General features: G+C 34.4%; 1 pseudogene across 1 annotated transcript in view; it reads left to right on the forward strand.

Annotated features, from left to right (window-relative positions):
* LOC308648166 (ATP-dependent RNA helicase DHX15-like) overlaps positions 1–10,712 on the forward strand; it is a 30,199-nt pseudogene extending 19,487 nt beyond the window's left edge. Inside the window, exons 4-6 of the transcript in view lie at positions 4,255–4,414; positions 5,726–5,933; positions 10,681–10,712. The product of the transcript in view is annotated as an ATP-dependent RNA helicase DHX15-like (transcript). The remainder of the gene's footprint in view (positions 1–4,254; positions 4,415–5,725; positions 5,934–10,680) is intronic.
* Positions 10,713–14,442: the final 3,730 nt, after the last annotated feature.

A 14,442-nucleotide genomic window follows, 5' to 3' on the forward strand; every position in this document is an offset into this window, starting at 1 on the left:
CCACTCATAGTTGCAACATTTAGTCATTGACACTAAAGTGAGGAATAATTTATATATATTGTTTATTATTAAATTTTTAAATGACTTGTTTGGTTTTCTTTCTTTCTTTTCTTTCTTTCTTTCTTTTTTTTTTTTTTTTTTTTTTTTTGTAGTGCTGGGGATTGAACCCAGGGTCTTGTGCATGCTAGGCAAGCACTCTACCAACTGAGCTATATCCCCAGCCCTTGTTTGATTTTCATTTAGAAAAATATGAATGTTTTTCTTAGTTTGTGATTTTTCCTTAAGCCAAAGGAATGGGATGTTTCAAAAATTTAAAAATACATGAGTACAAAATTATAAATAATATATGTGAAGGATATAATGCATTACTATGCTTTGTTCAGAATTGGTGATGTCATCTGGCTGGATCAGAATTGGTTAGCTTGTAGTTACTCTTTCTGCATGTAGTGATTGTAATACTGTTAAGCTAGGATGGTGCTATCAGCACTTTGAGTTTTGGGTTTATTTTGGTAATTAAACAGTGCTTGAATATCTGAATTATGAGTTAATTCAAGGGAGTCTGATGCTACATTAGGTATCTATTTGTTTAATCTGCCTCTTGTTTAACTTTATTAATTTAGACTAAGTCTTAAACTTTAGCAAGAGTTTAAGACTTAAGTCTAGTGTATAGAATTTAACAGTTCTGTTAAAACACAGATTGCTATGCCTCACCTTCAAAATTTTTGATTAAGTAATTCTGGTGAGGCACAAGTTTTCTGTTTCTAATAAGTTGCAGATAATTTGTATGTCTTTACGTGAATAGATCATTTCAAGTTTGGTTGTCTTATAGCATTTTTGTTTACTTATCCATTTTTTAAAACTTTAGAATTATGACTCATCTTTTAGCCTGGGTAAATATTTATTACTAGTAAGAAAGGTAGTAAAACTTGACTAAGGTAAAGGGAAATGGTCTGTGGCTTTTAGGACCACCAATATCTTCCTTGTTATGTCTTTTATGTGTTATGTGTCAGGTGGATTGATATCTCTCTCTCTCTCTCTCTCTCTCTCTCTCTCTCTCTCAAAGGGTTTCTTAAATTTAGCAGTATAGCAAATGATCAAGTACTCTTTTTTTTCTTGCTTTAGTCTTAAATTAACAAATTTATTCTTTAATTCTAGAGACCAGGGATTCAGAAGCATTGCATTGACAGAGTTGGTTCCTTCTGGAGATCCTGAGAGAAGAGCCTTTCATTTCATGATTCTTCCTAGCTTCTGATGACAATTAGCAGTCCTTGTTATTCCTTGCCTTATGTATCTCCAGTCTCTTTCTCCATCTTCACCTGGCTACTCTTTGTGTCTCAAATTTCCCTCTCATTTCTTCATTAAGGATATGTGTGATTGGGTTTAGAGAGCACCATAAATGTTTGCGATCTCATGGGAAGATTTTAACTTAACTACATCTGCAAAATTTCTGATTTTTAATAAGGTCACATTCCTAGGTACCAGAGGTTAGAACTTGGTCATATCTTTCTATAGGTACCTTTTTGTTGATATACATACATGTAGGTGTGTTCCTTTATAGTAGTTTTTAGGACAAGTGTGCTAGTGTAGGCATGTGCTATATCATAGTACACCTAAGATTGGGAATCAATATAACATATAAACTAGTTTTAATAAGCTATTTAACTGGTTTTGAGACTCTGGAAAAGTTAACTGCTATTATTCAGGTGTTTTCATTGGAAAAGAAGAGCACATTTGACTCTCTTGACCTTCCAACCTTAGAACTGCCATTTTTTGTAAAATCTGTTGTTCATACAACAAGCTTCACTTGTTAGTAAACTTCACATATTTTGTGATGTAGGAGATATTTAACTGCAGCATCTCATGGTTTGTATCACTGGGTGATTAATCAAATTAACATTGAGGAAACATTAGGAATTTTCTCCGGAATCTGAAAGACAGGGTTTGAATGTGGTTGACCATTTAATTTAGTACTTATAATAAGCATGGTTGTTGATTAAAGCATGACAAATAATAGTTCCATTAACTGATTTGTGATATTCATTTCCTCTTAGGAAAAATGCAGAAGAATGGCTATGCTTCTGTGTATCTCCATGTTGTGGTTGCCTAACGCTTGAGAAATGGGCAGAGGAAAAAAGATCAAAATAGAGTGGTTTTTTAAAGAGTTTTAAGAAATTTTCAAGTTCAAGTTGTATTATTAGTTTTGTGATTTCCCCCTCCCCCGTTTTTAAAGTCCAAATTGATGCATATCTTATGTGGGATCATTATAATTGGTGGCACTTTGGTGGTTCCCATTGCTTGTGAATGCTTGCACTTGATCTGGCTGTATATGTTATCGCTTCACTTGAGTATTGTTAGTTATTGGGACTACACATACTGAATTAGCTAATTAAAATGCCTTAAAAAATGTTACCCTAGGAGTCTCTGTTGAATGAATAGCTAGCTATTGAGTATCTGGAAAGTTGAGAAACAGTGATAGGATATAAATTTTCTAGTATTTGGGCAAAATAGTATTTGCTCGAATGCAAACATTTATTCTTTAAAGCCACAAATTAGTTCTGTTGAAACTAAGGAAGTTACCCACAAATGGATTATGTTTTGCCATTGAGATAATGTGCAAGAGGATTGCCCGCCTTGTGTCAGTAATACATCCAAAGGCACATACTGCCAAATGTCCTCAAATAGATCAAAGAAATTCCAAAGGATCTAGAGGCCATAGTGTAGCTGACTCATGCACTGTGTTGGACTAACTTTAAGGCATTGAGTCATATTTTAATTGGCAGTGTTTTTTCTTTCACAATCTTAATAAAATGATCTTGTAGGTAATATGTTACCTAGTCCAGGTTGTTGGTTTTTAAAAAATAACACCACCAAAGTAGAAGATAGGAAATATACAATTGGGACGAAATGGACTTGTTTGCCCCAAAATTGGTTAAATTTAGAGTTAAGTTTTAGTGAAGTAAAGAGAGGGATTCACTTCTCTTGTACACTGCCTGCCAGTTTGCTGAACTTACTGCTCCAGCAGATGGCATTAGCTAAAAATATCAAGTTGGTTCATGAAAGATTAGGTTAGACTAATCATGAAAAAAGAGCCAGAGGATGAAATCATAAATGATGATTTCAGATAATTTCTACTGCTTTTAAATCTGTAAATAAAATCATGGGCTTTTATTTACTGAATGAACAGTGAATTCAGCATTTAAAGGCGTATTGTGTTTTGTCCATGGGCCAAACCAAGGATATAATTGTTTTGTATGAGTGTTAGCAGAGTGGAATGGACTGGGAATGAATGGCTGATACTTAATCTACATGGTGCTTTTCCTATGATGCTTAGATTCCATATTAACTGCCTTCTTTTGAGCCATTCCTAATCCTGGTTTCCCTCTCTTTGGTTCATTAATCATTCTTATGTTGTTTGCCTTTTATATTCCACTTACGGACCAGCATTTCCATAGTGCTGTTGCTGCCCCTCAGTCCTAAAACCTTTATGAATGATTTCTTTTTATGCTTCATTAAGGTGTTTTTTTCAGGTGGGAAAATATTAGACGTATTCTCTGTGAGCCCCTTTCAACCAAGAACCTGAGCCTGTGAGCTTTGTTAAGAATTGTTAGGGCTTTACTTTTTTGAAATGTGCATTTGCATGTGGTAACATTTTAGTGGTGTGATGTCTTAAAGCAGCTGAAAATGGTTTATTGGTTTTATTTTGCAGGATGAATATTTACGTCTAAGATTATTTTTAAGAAATTCATTTATATCTAAGTGTCCAATTTGGCATTTGTGTGAAGCGTGTGTGGTCATTGCCTTCCATAATCAGCAATATTTTGTTTTTTTTTTTTTTTTCAGTACATTGCAGTATTTGAGAAGATTTTATGATGTATAGCTTGTTTGGTGTGTGCTCTTAAGACATTCTCTTGAAGCTTAATTTTGTAATTAATCTTGAAAAAATAACATTTTTTGGGGGAAAGTCCTGTCTTCCCTTGTCCCTACCCATGCTGGGGGTTGAATCTAGGGATGCTTTATCACCAAGCTACACCTTTTTCGTTTTTTTGAGACAGGTTCTTGCTAAGTTGCTGAGACTGGTTTTGAACTTGAGATCTTCCTGCCTCAGACTCCCAAGTCACTGGGATTATAGGTGTGCATCAGTGTACCTGGTTGAAGAAGTTTAGTTTTCATTTGCCAAATGTCTTTGTTTCATCTCTCTGTTTTCAAGTTTTCTTTTAAAATGAACCTTGACCAACATGTTCTTTGTGAATATAGGTATATGACTGATGGGATGTTACTTCGTGAAGCCATGAACGATCCCCTCCTGGAACGTTACGGCGTGATAATTCTTGATGAGGCTCATGAAAGAACACTGACTACAGATATTCTCATGGGTGTTTTAAAAGAAGTTGTAAGACAGAGATCAGACTTAAAGGTGAAGTAGTCTTCTTTACCCATTTAGTTCATTTTGTGTGTATGCATGTATTAAAGTGGGAAATATCCTGATCATTAATCAGCTTTTTTAAAAAACAACTTCTAAAAGTAGTGTCCAAGTACTGCCTATGTTTTTACTTTGATGTGGCTTCATTTTAAACTTCACTTATATTTCTCCTACTTTTTAGTAATGTATTTTTAAACCAAATCTCTCTTTTCTAACCCATCTGATTCTTCATATTCTAACATTTTGTTTTGTTTTTTTGATCATACTAGTCCCTCTATTCATCATTAAGTGCAGACATCTCCTTAAAGGATCAGTTTTTATCCCTCAGATTTATGTCTGTCTTCCAACATAAACATCCAGGACGATCAACTCCTCAGAATTCTTGGGGGGTTTTTTGTTTCTTTTAACCCCTTCTTTACCACTTGTACCTTGGCCAGTGTTATTATGTTGATTAAGGTCTTAAAACTGTTTGAATAGTTTATATATATTTTTTTACATTTTTGACCCATAGTTTAGGAAGTTCCCCCTTTTGCTTTCTTGTGCGTGTACCATACTTTGAAACTTAAAACTCATCATCTCATCATTCCTCGTTAGTATGTGTGCTGTACAAGCACCATATAAGTACTATCACTGTTAAAAATTATGGATGAGCTGTCAGGGTTTCAGTGGAGAAATCTCATTTAAAATAAGAATTAAGAATTCTAGTGGAATGATGTATGAGGGAGACTTACAGTAAAATTTTATTAGTTTATATGATATATGATTTGTATGGGGCTGTGACCGCATAATCATGAAGTTCTGTACCTGAAAAGACTTTTTTTTTTTTTTTTTTTGCTCTGCCTTTGTACAAGTATAGAAGATCCTTGCTTATTTTAGGATTTTTTTTAAAGATGTGTGTATTAAAGATTATTTGGAAGAAGTGAGAAAATTTACACCTGGTCCACTAGTTAATATTGCATTTTTTCTTTTTCTTTCATGTGGAAACATGTTTTGTTTGAATAAATGTAGCAATAATCATGACATTAACGTGGTTCTCCATTAGTTCTTTCACAAACTTTCATTTGGTATGTTTCAAGGTAATTGTAATTTACTTACTTAAATAGATATTTCTAAATATCTTTGAATAAAAAGCTTTTACTGTACCTCAGTCTTTCTGTATTTCATTTTTAAAGTGGTTTATTTAAAGATCTTTATAGTTTTCTTTATAACTGTATATAGAACAGTAAATCAGTACTTTTCTGTTTTTTTCTTTGAGGCCATGAAAGAACTTAAAGGTGACTCAAGTAATTTACTGTTTTCTTTCAGGTTATAGTTATGAGTGCTACTCTAGATGCGGGAAAATTCCAGATTTACTTTGATAACTGTCCTCTCTTAAGTATTCCTGGCCGCACGCATCCTGTTGAGATCTTTTATACTCCAGAACCAGAGAGAGATTATCTTGAAGCAGCAATTCGAACAGTGATCCAGATACATATGTGTGAAGAGGAGGAGGGCTGGGGATGTGGCTCAAGCGGTAGCACGCTCGCCTGGCATGCATGCAGTCCAGGTTCGATCCTCAGCACCACTTACAAACAAAGATGTTGTGTCCGCCGAAAACTAAAAAATAAATATTAAAAAATTCTCTCTCGCTCTCTTTAAAAAAAAAAAGAGTAGTTAGCAAATATATTTTCTCCCATTCCGTAGGTTCTTTCTTCATGTTACTAATTGTTTCCTTTGCTGTGCAGAAGCTTTTTAATTTGATGCCATTCTGTTTATTAACTTTTGTCATTATTTTCTGAGCTTTAGAAGTTCTAATAAGAAAGTCATTGCCTGTACCTATATGCTGGAGTCTCAAACCTATATTTTCTTCCAAGGATTTGCATAGTTTCTGGTCTAATTCCTGGGCTTTTGATCTCTTTCAAGTTTGTACAGGGTCTAGTCTTATTTGTCTACATATGGATAACCAATTTTCCTGGCACCATTTGTTTAAAGCCTGTCTTTTCTCCCAATATGTTTTTGGCATCTTTGTCAAGAATCAGATGACTGTTAATTGTGTTGGATCTTTTTCTGTGTCTTCTCTTCTTTCCCATTGGTCTATGTATCTGGTTTTATGACAGAGCCATGCAGTGGTTATTTCAATAGCTTTGTAGTATAATTTGAAGTCAGGTATTGTGATGATGCCTCCAGCTTGCTTATTGACTTAGAATTGTTTTGGCTATTCTGAATATTTTATTCTTCCAAATGGATTTCAGGACTGTTTTCTCTAGGTCTGGAAAAATGACATTTATTATTATTATTATTATTATTATTATTATTATTATTATTTTAAATTTATATATGACAACAGAATGCATTGCAATTCATATTACACATATAGAGCACAATTTTTCATATCTCTCGTTGTATACAAAGTATATTCACACCAATTCGTGGGTATTTTGATGGGAATTGCATCAAATCTGTATGTTGCTCATAAAACCAATTTCAAACATATACAATCATATTAGTAGTGATTTTAGTGTCCAAAAAGAGATCTACTAAACAATAATTACTGGGCTGGTTTGGTGACTTGTAGTCCTAACTACTCAGAAGGCCAAGCCAGGAGGATTGCTTGAGTCCAGGAGTTGGAGATCAGGTTAGGCAACATAGCAAGACCCCCATCTTAAAAATAATAATAATTACTGATGTCAAAACACATCTCAATCATTATGATAGTCACTAACTCTTCATTGTTTTCCTTGAAACTCTAATATACAATTAGTGAATGTCAATTTAGGACTAATTGTGCTGTTTTATAGTGGAGAAAGCTGATTATACTAGTAAATGAAATCAGCTATCATGAACTGATTTGTGTTTATTTAATTACAATTATCATGCTGATGACTCTACATATTAAGTCTCCACCTATAGTCCCCTAGGTGCTAATTTTAAAAACATGAGTTTTCATTAAAAATAAGAAAAAAACCCCTCCATATGCATTTCAATAATTCAAATTGTATCATAATTTGACTATTAACACAAGGGAAAATCAATGCAACTAATTCTGATTTAAATTCAAGATTACACAGTGCAAAAGAGGAAATAGTCTTGGAAAGGGAAGTAGAAAAATGTAAGATACCTCTTAGAGGTCAGAAAAAAGAAATTCAAAAATGTGATTTTTTTTAAAGGTAGTGTTAACTTGAAGTGGAAAACAAAAAGCAAAAAACCTTTGAAGCAAAGTCAGTTGTGTTTACAAGGGCCTTTGAGTTTCTTTGATGTTTTAGTGATTCTGGTTTTTAAAATGTTGATTTGTGGAGGATGGGCACAGGGGATTGAATCTAGGTGCTTAACCACTGATCCACATCACCAGCCCTTTTTTAACATTTTTTTTTATTTTGAGATAGGAAATCCATAAATTACTTAAGGCCTTGCTAAATTGCTGAGGGTGACTTTGAACTCAAGATCCTCCTGCCTCAGCCTCCAGAGCCACTGGGATTACAGTGTGCATCATGAAGCCCGGCCTTAAATGTTGATTTTATAATCCTTTGTTTTTAGCTGATAAGAGAAATTACAGAATACTTGCAAACTACAAAATATAGGATACTTAAAACAAAAGTTGCTTTGTTAAATTATCAGAGTTTAACTAACGTTTCAAGCAGTGACTCTCAAACTGGGAGAGTGATACTAGTCTTATCAAGAGAAGTTTAGAAATGCCTGGGGGCATTTTGTTGTTGTTTCACCATGACTGAGGAAACTACTAACTTTTTTTGGCCAGGCCCATAGATAGTATATAACCTTCAGCTAGTAGGAATAGTCCAAACCAAAGTACCAATAGAGTTCTATCAAGAAACCCTGGTGCAAAGAAGTAATCTACCAAGGAAAACACAGTTGCAGTTAAGTAAGAGAACAGAGCAGGTGCTGGGTGCAGTGCTGCATGCCTGTAATCCCAGTGGCTCTGGAGGCTGAGGCAGGAGGATCGTGAGTTCAAAGCCAGCCTCAGTAAAAGTAAGGCCCTAAACAATTCAGTGAGACCTTATCTCTAAATAAAATACAAAATAGGGCTGGAGATGTGACTCAGTGGTCTAGAGCCCTTGAGTTCAATCCCTGTTACCAAAGAAAAATAGACCACCCAGGTGACTTGTTTGTACCAGTAGGTCTACCTAAAATGAAAAGGGATTTTATGCAGTCAAATTGTTTTATTATCCATTTAAATATAATTCTTTATTTCTTTATGTTTGTCAAGAAGTAAATATATTTAAGATAACAATGAAAAATAATAAAAGAATGACAAGTGTAGGAACCTAATGATGACTTACACTTTTTGATTACAGACTTGAGATTCATCGGAAATGACAATGCAATCTCTAGCTATTGCAACAGAAATCTTAACCTCTGAGTGAAAAAAAAGAGGGATGTTGAGATACCTTCAATCATCTTTTCTCACTTCTGCGTAAGTACCAAGACAGGTTGGCTAAAAATATTTTAAAACCTAAAACATACTATTAAACTTGGCTTTTCTTTAAAATAAGTGCAAGTATATGATATGGCCTAGTATTAATTTACAATCCCTACTTTCTTATGCTGCGACTGTCTTTAAATGTGCCCAGTTTGAACTGAGATGTGCCATAAGTCAGATATCAAAGACGTATTACGAAGAATGTAAAATAACAGTTATATTTTTATTTTGATTACAAGTTAAAAGGATGACATTTTGAATATATTGAATTATGTAAAATGTATTATTAAATGAAGCTCATCTGTCTTATTTTTTAAAATATGACTTCTAGAAAATTAATTTACATGTAGAGTTAATATTATATTTCTATTGGTGGTTCTAAGGGATCAGTGAGAAATAAGAGAAAGATCATGTTCAGATTCTCTATTTCATCATTTGGGTTTGATGTCATTCACTGATCCTCTTATGTATTCCAAACCATTTCAAATTTCATGTGGATTTGGGTAAGACTGAGCTTTCATACTAATTGCAGAGAACTTACTTTCCCATATATGTTTGTTCAGTGTCCCCCACTGAGTATAGTCTTCATAATAGTGTTTATGGTCCTGTTTCTAATTTTATACTGCATGCATCAGTTAAAATGCTGAAGATTCAGGAGGGTTTGCTTTGCTTCAGTGTATGCTCTGGTAGACTATATGTTATCCCGAAGAACATATTTTCTCCTCCACTCTCCGTGTCTCCTCCAAGAGGTGCTTGTGATCTTCCAAGCACACTTTGGGAGGATGTTATCAGCCTTACTTTGTTTCAGTGAGAAGAGAACAGTTTCCAGAGTAGGAACTATCTAAAAATGTCTCCTTAGTGATGAAAGCATTTATTGCCAAGACTTTTGTTGCTTTGTCAATTGTCTATATTGGCTGTAACCGCCAGGATTTTGCTGTTTAATTATTTAAACCACATAAATGGGCAATCTTTCATATATTATCTCTATTTCTTCTTTAAAAATGAATTATAAAATTTTAACTTTGACCCATATTTGTATAGATGAAATATCTGAGACTCAGAAAAGTTAATGATTTGCCTATAGTCACACAATTAGACTTCTGACTCTTACTACAATCCTTTTGGCTATATTCCTTACTTCTGCTGTTGTTCTGGTAAGGAAGTAATTTATATTTCTGAAAACTAAATGGATAAAGCCCAACAGTGCACTGTGGAAATTGAGATGTGCAGGCCACAAGTCCCCAATATCTGTTCTGCGTTTATTTCAACACACCAAATGTTTGACCTCCGTGCAAAGAATGCCAGGGTAAATTAGGCAGAACCAGAAACAGGAACTCATATACATGCCATATATTAGTGGCAATTTCAGATGTTTGAGTTTCTTTCTTTGTACAGTTGAAAGTGGAATAATATTTGTCAGGGCTAGACAAACAGTAGATGCTGGCAGAAGACCTTGCCTTGTATATGACTCACTTCCATTAGTATAGTACACTTCGACATGACTTTTTAATTGTGGGGAGTGCCTCAGCCCTACTGGTCATGCCCAGCCTAAACCTCCATCTTCCCTGGATTTAAGGACAAGATACTTGTTTAAATTCCACTTAAGTTATATGATCCCTTTACTTAAAGTCTAATATTTTATGCATTTTTATTCTATTAAGTCTAAATCCTTATGCTTGATTTTCAAGGAAATTCATAATCTGACCTAAGCACACAAATATGTCATCCTGTATAGAATCCTTTCCTCTTAGCAAAATGAGATGTCTTTACTGTCCTTTAAACATACTTCTTTCTGCTGAGTCTTTCTTATGCTGTTTAATTCACTTGCCTTTTATTCTCTTTTTAGAATCTGAATCCTATGTACTTATCCAGGTCTAGCTCAAATCCCAAGACTCATCTCTTACGTTTAACTCTTTAGTGTTTACAATTTGTACCAAAATAACGTTTTAGCATTTATTTTGTGGCAGGGTAGGGCCCTTGCCACCCTCCCACTACACTAACTTTTACCAAGGAGGAAACTGGTGTTACCAAGAAAGACCTGTTATTTTTTTAGGAGTTCCCACTCTCGGGATTATAATGAGGATCTAGAGTCACCTCCACCCTTGGAGATAGATCCAAGCTTGGGGTCCTTCGGCACAGGTGTAAAGGTTGATCCATTGCCTAAACCTCTTACACTGGCACAGAAGATGATGTACACACACACACACACACACACACACACACACGCCAAAACTCAGGAAGGAAGGAAGGAAGGGAGGGAGGGAGGGAAAGAAGGAAGGAGACCCTTTGAAATCCATTGAGAAATGATACTGTTCTGATCAATTTGTTGTCATTTTCTGACTTACCATATTGTGACCAAGCATAGTGCTTTTATTTTCATTATTTTTTTACTAAGACCTTTACTAGGATTCACCTGGTTTATAACTTTCTACCTTTAAATATAACTGAATCTGCAGGAAGGTGGTGGCAGAATCTGTAATCCCAGATATTCAGGAGGCTGAGGCTGGAGGATCGCAAGTTTGAGGTAAACTTGGGGAACTAAGCCAGACTCTGTTTCAAAATAAAAACTAAACTGGGCATGTTGGCACACACCTGTAATCCCAGCGGCTCAGAATGGTGAAACAGGAGAATTGGGATTTCAAAGCCAACCTTAGCAACTTAACGAGGCCCTGAGTAACTCAGTGGGACCTATCTCTAAATAAAATACAAAAGAGGCCTGGGGATGTGGCTCAGTGGTTGAGTTCCCAAGAGTTCCATCTCTGATAGCAAAAAAAAAAAATAATAATAAATGAATAAATAAAATAAAAAAGGGCTGGGGATGTATGTAGCTCAGCAGTAGAGCATCCCTGGATATTTGTACTAGGGAGTACAAAAAAAAAAAAAGAATTTTCAATGCATATTACTTTTTGTCTAGTTTATTTCATTCAGAATCTCCCTGTTTTTGCTATTATCAATAGTTCTTTATTCTTGCTAAGTATGTTTCCAAAATTTATTATCTATTTTCCTATTGATATACATTGGGGATTTTTTTAAGTAAACCAGGTTATATTTATACAGTGGAAAATTATTAAGTAATGAAAATAAGAAGTACATTCACATTCAACAACTTGGATAAATCTTATAAAAATACATATGGAGCTAAAAAAGCCACATACCAAAGAACACATGTGTATGATTACACTGTATAAAGTAACAAAACAGGCAAAACTAATCCTTGTTATTAGAAGTTAAAATAGTGCCTAACTCTGGGGGAGCGGAGGGAATAATTAGGGGAGCAATGAGAAAGGGCTCATGAAGGTGCATTTGATGTCCAATTTCTTGACCTGGGTTAGTGTTCAGTGGATATGTTTACTTTGTGATAATTCATTGTGCTATACGTGAGTTTCTTTTGTCTGTTATATTTAATAAAAGAGAAGCTCTATTAACAGTAAAAAAATCAATCTCTACATTCATGTAATAGTTAGTAATCAAATGCCTACTATATGGTTAATATGAGTATAAGGGTTCTGAGGCATGTAAGACAGACATGTTCCCACAGTCCAACATTGGGGATTTTTTGATCATTACAAATAAAACCACCATGAATAGTTGTGCACAAGTCTCAGTGTGGATGTATGCTTTTATTTCTCTGGAGTAAATATCTCGACAGATGTGATTTAATTTTTAAAGCAACTGCCAAACAGTTTTCTAACAGTTTGTGCCATTGTTTATACTACATGTTATAGTCTGCAGTTCTAAGAGAGATACCATAGTCTTCATCTTTGTCAACATTTGTTATGATGAGTCTTAAATTTTTTCCATCCTACTGTATGTGTAATAACATTGCAATTTTGATTTACATTTCAACTTATGTTGGATATCCTTTCATGTGCACATTCACCATATTTGTATCTACTTTGGTGAAGAAAAAAATCTTCTGCCCATCTTTTCAAATTGGGTGATTTTTCTTATTAATAAGTTGTAAGAATCATTTGTATATCCTAGATATCATTCTCTTGAGAGATATATGTTTTGCCAATACTTTGTCCTAGTCTGTCAGCTTACCATTCCACTTCCGTAACAATGAATATAGAATAGACAAAGTTTGTTGTTGTTGTTTTTGGTACTGGGGATTGAACTCAGGGTCATACCACCACTGAGCCACATCCCCAGACCTATTTAGTATTTTATTTAGAGACAGGGTCTCACTGAGTTGCTTAGTGCCTCACTTTTGCTGAGGCTGGCTTTGAACTTGCCATCCCCCTGCCTCAGCCTCTTGAGCCACTGGTATTACAGGTATGCACCACCACGCCCAGCATGAGACAAAGTTTTTAAGTCTGATTTATTTCTGAGATGAGAGAGAGAAAAAAGAGAGCATGAGGCAGAGAGAGCTAGTTAGTTTCAAAAGTCTCTGCCAAGCAGCTTTTTATATTTTCTTCCAGAAGTTGTATAGGTTTAGCTGCTACATTTAGGTCTGCAGTCTATTCCTACCAGTAGTGTGTGAGGGCTCCCATTGATCCACATCCTTGCCAACTTATTATTATCTTTTTGATTATAACCATCTTAATAGATGTGAAGTAGTATCTCACTGAGGTTGTACATTTCCCTAATGGTGCTGGGTATCCTTTCATTTGCTTATTTGCTTTTGCATATTTTCTTTGGAGAAATGTCTATTCTAATTTCTTGCCATTTGTCTTTTCATATTGAACAATAAGAATTGCTTGTATATTCTAGGTAGTTATATTCTAACTACATGAATTGTAAATATTTTCTTCTATGATTGTGTTTTCACTTTCTTCGATGGTAGCCTTTAAAAGTTTTAAATTTTATGAAGTTCATTACTTTATTATTTTTTTCTTTTGGTGCTTGGGCCTTTGGTGTCTTAACTACAAAGTCATTGTCTACTCCAAGATTTACCTTTCTTACATTTAGTTTTGGTTCTTACATATAAATGTGTTGTCCATTTTGAGTTCTTACATTTATGTCTGTGGTCCATTTTGAGGTGATTTTTATGTGGGGTAGGGTTTAACTTAATTCTTTTGCATTAAAGATTACATCATTTTGAAATATATTTTCATTTGGAATGCAATTCTAGGATGTCAGTGTTTTTTTTCTTTCAGAACTTGAAAATGTTGATGTACTGTTTTCTGGTTTGCATGGTTCTTGAATGAATTTTGACATTTTACTTTCACTCCTTTGTACATAATGGTATCTCTTTTCTGTAGATGCTTTTCAATTTTTTTCTTAGCACTGGTTTTAAGCATTCAGTGTATATTTGTGTCATCTTTATCATTTTTCTTATTCATTGAGCTTTTTGAATCTGAGTGTTCATCAGATATAGAACATTTTTATTTATTATTTCTTCAAATGTGTTTTTCCCACCTCTTTTAGGAACTACCATAACATATATATTGGACTGGTTGAAGCTGTGCATACTGATGCTTTGTTCAGTTAAGTCTCTTTCTTCGTGTTTGATTTTGGAGTCTTTATCACTGCATATTCAGTTTGCTGATATTGACTTCTTCAATGTCGAATCTGCTGTTAATCTCATTCAGTGTAATTTTCACCTTAGCCATTGTTTTTTCTGATTTTATCTAATTTTATCTGTTTTATCTAATTCAGACATTTT

The sequence above is a fragment of the Spermophilus citellus genome, assembly GCF_964194105.1.
Source record: "Spermophilus citellus genome assembly, chromosome: 4".
In the NCBI taxonomy this organism is placed as follows: Eukaryota; Metazoa; Chordata; class Mammalia; order Rodentia; family Sciuridae; genus Spermophilus; species Spermophilus citellus.